At 42.8% G+C, this 6000-nt stretch overlaps 1 pseudogene; it reads left to right on the top strand.

Annotated features, from left to right (window-relative positions):
* Nucleotides 1–5234, top strand: part of LOC149110489 (uncharacterized) — an 8476-nt pseudogene extending 3242 nt beyond the window's left edge.
* The last annotated feature ends 766 nt before the right edge of the window (nt 5235–6000 follow it).

The raw sequence follows: 6000 nt of genomic DNA, 5'->3' as shown, positions 1-6000 counted from the left end.
TATTCATTAATTTTTTTTTTCCCGCCGTTTGTTGGTTTTGAAAAACAATAAAGTAGAACTTCACAGTTACATAGCGCTTCCATGCAAACGCCTTCAAACTGTAAAAAAAAAAAAACAACAACAACACTTATATTTACGTGGGTTCCGCCAGCGGGCAGCTTCTCGCCTTGTTTCTCTCCAATTCCTCCTTTAGCTCCTCAACGAGCCACTCTATTCTTGCTCGTGAGAGCCGAAATCGTTCAATGACTTCCCAGTCAGCCATATCGGCTAGAAAGGGACGTCTTCGAAACAAAAAAGTCCGCCCCCGGCCGCCATTTTGTTTGGTTTTGCAACATTTGTGAAGCTCCCGTTATTTTCGATCCCGTTAATTTTTCCGGTAACTTGCCCGGTAATTTACGGGAGGTCTTGTTCAGTACGAACGCGGTCTGTGGTTTTGTCGGCTCGCCTGTCGGCGATTGTCATAACAGTGTCAAGTAAGTTAGTCGGTAACAGTTGTTTAAGTTTGTCAAGTTGTTGTTGTAGTTTATTGTTGTAGTAGTTGAGTCTTCTGTGACAGTCGTTTATCCGCGCTTTGACCAGACGTCTGCAGGTGGATTTGACGATCTGGATGGTCTCTTGTGTGTTCAACGGAGACTTAAGTTTAAGTCCGGCCGGAACGAGACCCTGGTCTTTGCAGCGGTGGTTGAACCAAAGTTGTTGGCGTATTCGTCTGACAGTACTTACCGAACTGGGCCGGGTTGTTCGAAAGCCGGTTAATGCTAACCTAGGATTAAAAGTTAACCGAGGTATTAATTTTTCTTGTGTAAAAGTGTTTTTTACTGCTTACGTTTTGTGTAGTTTGAGCTTAGTCAAGCTCAAAACTGAAGGAAAAACAGTATGAACAGAAAACGTCATCGAAAAGTTACAAAACTCAAATCAAAATTCTCGTTAACCCTGGGTTAGCTTAATCGAGCTTTGAACAACCCGGCCCTGATGTAGTTGTTCGCAAGTCGTTCGCTCTGTCGTCCAAGTGAACGTACTGAACAAGAACGAAAACTGACAACACTTCAACGCAATAAAGACAGAAAACGACCGAAAACTGACGACAACCGGGTCAGGAATATTTCTTCCCGTCCCTTAGACAAAACCGAGACTCACGTATTGTCCTACGGACTAAAACACTCAGTGACGCCTAAACGGATACCGACCGAGTCTATTGTATCTAGTGTTGAGGCGGTTCTGTCTCGTCAGCGAGACTTATCAGAATCTGCCAAGGATAACATCAGAAGCAGAATTGCTTCCACGGTACAATCAGCCTCTATACCTGACAATAACTTGACAAAAGACGAACAGCAAGCACTGAAACGACTGAAAAACGAAAACAACATTGTCATACTACCAGCCGACAAAGGACGTATCACTGTTGTTATGGACAAGACTGACTACTTTGACAAAATGGACGCACTTGTTAACGAAGAACTTAAAGTGCCACTGAAACGAAATTTTCGTATGTGAGATTTTTGCTTAGTAATAAAGTTTCAACCTTACTTGGAAACACTGCAGACTTTTTTTTCGCATACGGTAAGCGAAAACTGCTTTTTCAGCCGTTCGAAATTGGCTGGTTAAGCCCAAAATTGGCGGCCATCTTGGCGCGGCCAAAACAGCCTAGTGACGTCACTGGTTGTATTGCTCTCATGCCGCGCTGAAAATTTAGAGTGATTATAGGAGAAGAGAATACTGTTCGAAGCCCCCCAAAAAACATCTTAAGGACGTCTCAGGGCTGTAAAGCAGATAATAACAGTAGCCTTAGACATGAAGAGGTGGAGAGTCGATCCTGGGGCTTTTCAGTCTATTTAATTGGATATTTTATGTAAGCAAGCAAACGAGTGGGAGTTCTTAGATCGCAAAATGATCGGGACTCTTAGTGAAATGGCCAGCACTCAATTAAACAATATCTACACTCATAAAGTTAAAAGACATGAAAACAAGAGAAAGCGGCTTTTGAAAATATTATCCGGAGTGCTGCTGCACGAATCGTAGCAACAACGTTTCGAGTTTTCGAGTCGCTTCGCTTCGAGGAAACCGGACGCTTTGTGAGTTTCACCGCGGACGAGATTGTGCCACAGTGACCTTTAGTCTAGTTGTATCTGCTACATCCTACAAGTTATCGCAACAGCAACAATTTAAGAAACCCTCTTCTTTTGTATGAGGGAGCGAATTTAAACTATAAAGGCAAACTTAGCTGCCATGACCCTACAATTATATGTTTTCAGGAAACGAGAGAAAGCGTGACAATGTCGGCGGCGAAAGGTCATATATGCAAATTAGTTCAAATTCTGTTTAATAAACCTTCGACTAAATAATAAACTAGTGACGTTTAACGAATTGCTTTGAACTTGAATACTATTAAATGAAGATCATAGACATAAGTATGTGCTAAAGAACTCCAAGTTATCCATCGGCCGTGAAATATTACAATTGGGAGATACGTGTAAAAGAGAAGCGAAATTCCCGCTTTGTTTACACTGATACGTATGCGGCGATAAAGCAAACCCTGCTGCGGATCACAATTTTCAAAGATACATTTTGTCTACCACAAGAACTCTCACTTATTAGTATCATAAAAAGATGCTCTCTGTGTGCAAAGAAGTACTCGACTCAAAGATTGTGGACCGTTAATAACTTCATGATTGTGCGGATGGCTGATGCGCTTACGGCTTTTAATGCAGCAAAGTTGCCGAGGATTTATTCGAACCTTGTTAATAGACCTTAGATAAACGTGAGAATCCAAATTTCAGAACCAGGCTGAAAACAGACGACGAAATATCGTGTTTAGGCTTCAGGACGTGATACAAAAGTTGCCACACTCGTCTTCGAAATCTCCAATCGAGTACTCAAGATGTTCGAAAAGTATACTGAGCTGTTCTAATCTGTAGCATTCATTTTGGTGAATCTACATTCTTTGGCGCCCTCCAACGTTTATGATGTGTATTTCCTGTCAAGGCTGGACTGAAATTACAAGGTAGGAAACTAGTAGGTATCGACAATATGAAGAATAAACTTAAATAAATCAAGTGAAAACAAGAGAGAATCTTAAGCGCTTCTTGCGTGAATACAACCAGTGACGTCACAAGGTCCTTAAACTCGGTTCCAGAGCCCGGACACAGTTTTGCTCCAAAAAGTCGATTTCAGCAGCTAAAAAGAGCACTTTCCGTTAGAATTTGACAGAAATAAAGTTCATCATTATTTTAAGCACGTTTGAAACTATAAATTGGGCTAAAAAAAAGAGAGTACGAAAATTTCGTTTCAGTGGCACTTTAAACGCGACCCGACGCCAGCACTTCAACGTAAACTGAACAGCAAAGTACTTACGCTTAAAAAGACTGACGCTATTGACACTCAACGCTACTATCGACTGAGGTGCTCAGTACCTCAACCACCGAAACTTTACGGACTACCGAAACTGCACAAACCTGGTATACCGATGCGACCTATAGTGTCATTCTGTGGGTCCCCTACGTATCAACTATCTAAGTACTTGACGACCATACTGCAACCCCTTACTGACAAGTCAAGACGCAAACTACAATCTACGGAGAACTTTATTGACGCTATTAAGACAGTACAGATACCTGACGACTACAAACTTGTGTCTTTTGATGTGAAATCACTGTTCACCAGTATTCCACTTCAATTAACATTACAGTGTATCGAGACCGCTATACAACAATCTACTGTTAAACTACCGTTACCGACAGAAGACATCATGGACTTACTGAACCTTTGCCTTACATCGACTTACTTTCAGTACAACGGTAAACACTACAAACAGTTGCATGGAACAGCAATGGGGTCGCCTGTTTCTGTTGTTGTCGCAGAAATTGTGATGCAACACGTGGAGGAACGCGTCCTTGCAACTTGCCGACAAACGATACCGATTTAGTTACGCTACGTTGACGACACCTTTACCGCCGTTCACAAAGACGAAATTGACGATTTTCACGACCACCTAAACGAACAGAACGCCGACATCCAGTTTACTAAAGAGATCGAAGAAAATGGAAAACTTCCTTTTCTAGATTGTTTGGTAAGCCGCGACAACAACGAACTACGAACGACAGTGTACAGAAAACCGACGCATACCGACAGATTACTTGACGAATCATCCTACAACCCGACTTCACACAAAGCCACGACTATAAAGACTTTGACGAGGCGGGCGCAACTAGTTTGTGACACACCGGACAGCTTACGTGACGAAAACAGATACTTTGAACGTGTTTTTCACAAAAACAACTACAACGCTGACTTTATTAGACGAAACATTTACCGACCTACTGACGCTGACGCTACGAACAGGAACCCTACACCTGTTACTACAGTGACTATACCTTACATTAAGGGCACTTCTGAGACCATCTCACGGATCCTACAGCCCTTCAACTTTCGTGTAGCCCACAAACCTACAACTACGTTACTGACCAACGTGAAAGACAGAGACGAACCTAACGACAGACAGGGAGCAGTTTACAAGATCAAATGCTCCGATTGCCAGGCTTCCTACATTGGTGAGACTGGCAGAAACCTTAACACGAGACTGACTGAACACAAACGAGCCACGAGAAATGGTGATGCCAACAATCACATTGCTATACATCATCAACTGACAAACCACAACATTGACTGGGACTCTGCTCAGTGCTTAACCTACAGTACACAGGGGCGTAGCGTCCATATACGCACGTACGCCCGTGCGTACAGCTGAAATCTAAAAAAAAATTTTATTCCCTTATAGCATTTGTCAAAGTTACCATAAAATAGGACAGATTTTTAAATTTCGAATTATACTGGCCTGTGTGTTTGTTTTCCCAGTACCTTTTAATCCATAAACGACAAGAAACGCTATTTGGCTTCCTAGACTTGTTCACCAGCTTTAATTCTATATTCCATCGAAGCCCACTGAGCTAACAGAAAGAGCCGTTAATGATATCTACTGCTACCTCGGTAGTGACATGGAAATCTCTAAGGGCGAATTCAAATCCGAGGTCAAAAGATGGAGGCAAAAGTGGAGTGGAATGGATGGTAATGTGAAGCCAAAGACTTTGGTTGAGACTCTTGATCATGACAACCCTCAATTCTATCCCGGAGTTTATGTTGCTGTGACAACATTGTTGACGTACCTGTATCAACTTGCACTGCAATCTTGTTCCCAGTCTCCGTTCCCCTTGACCAGCGGTCGGAAACGAGAGTTCTAGAAGCACCATAGATACAGACTGCGCATTGAAACCGGATGGGCAGAATTCCGTTATTTCAAAATAATTGCTCCCAGAGCTCTTGTTTTCCGACCGCTGGTCAAGGGGAACGGAGACTCTGGGAACGAGATTGCTTGCACTGCTGAGCGTAGTTTCAGCAGTATGAAGAGATTGAAAACGCCCTTACGAAGCACCATGGCAGATGGGAGATTGAGCTCTTTAGCAATTTTGCACATTTACGAGCACAAGGAGGTTGACATTGACGATGTTATAACAGAGTTCGCCCGTCTAAACGGTAGACGTCTTGCCCTCTTTTTACCATTGTCTTACCCCATTTTTTTGTTGTAGGTTACCGAAAACTCTAAAGATGGGTAAAATAAACAACTAACTACGGCATTTTCCGTCGCATTTATTTGTAAAAAATTTCCGCGGAAATAGTTGGAAATGGCATTTCCGAGACCCTAAATTTCAAAATTTTCTGGGGGATCATGCCCCCAGACCCCCCCTAGTTTGGGGCGCCTTCGGCGCACCCAATTTCCGCGCTGTGCGTACACCTTCAAAATCTCACGCTACGTCCCTGGTACAAACTATTTTCAACGACTGACTCTAGAAAGCTGGTACACTAACCTAGAACAAACGCCTCTTAACAGATGTCAACAACTACCGGCGCCTTACAAACGACTTATCCATGACAGAAACGAAACCGACAAACGGACTTCTCACAGACCTACTTAACAATACACGGACCAAAAACCGACCTATTTGACTA

The sequence above is a fragment of the Orbicella faveolata genome, unplaced genomic scaffold, assembly GCF_042242905.1.
Source record: "Orbicella faveolata isolate gen_17 unplaced genomic scaffold, um_ofav_v1 contig_24, whole genome shotgun sequence".
Taxonomy (NCBI): Eukaryota; Metazoa; Cnidaria; class Anthozoa; order Scleractinia; family Merulinidae; genus Orbicella; species Orbicella faveolata.
This window is presented reverse-complemented; position numbering and strand designations above follow the sequence as displayed.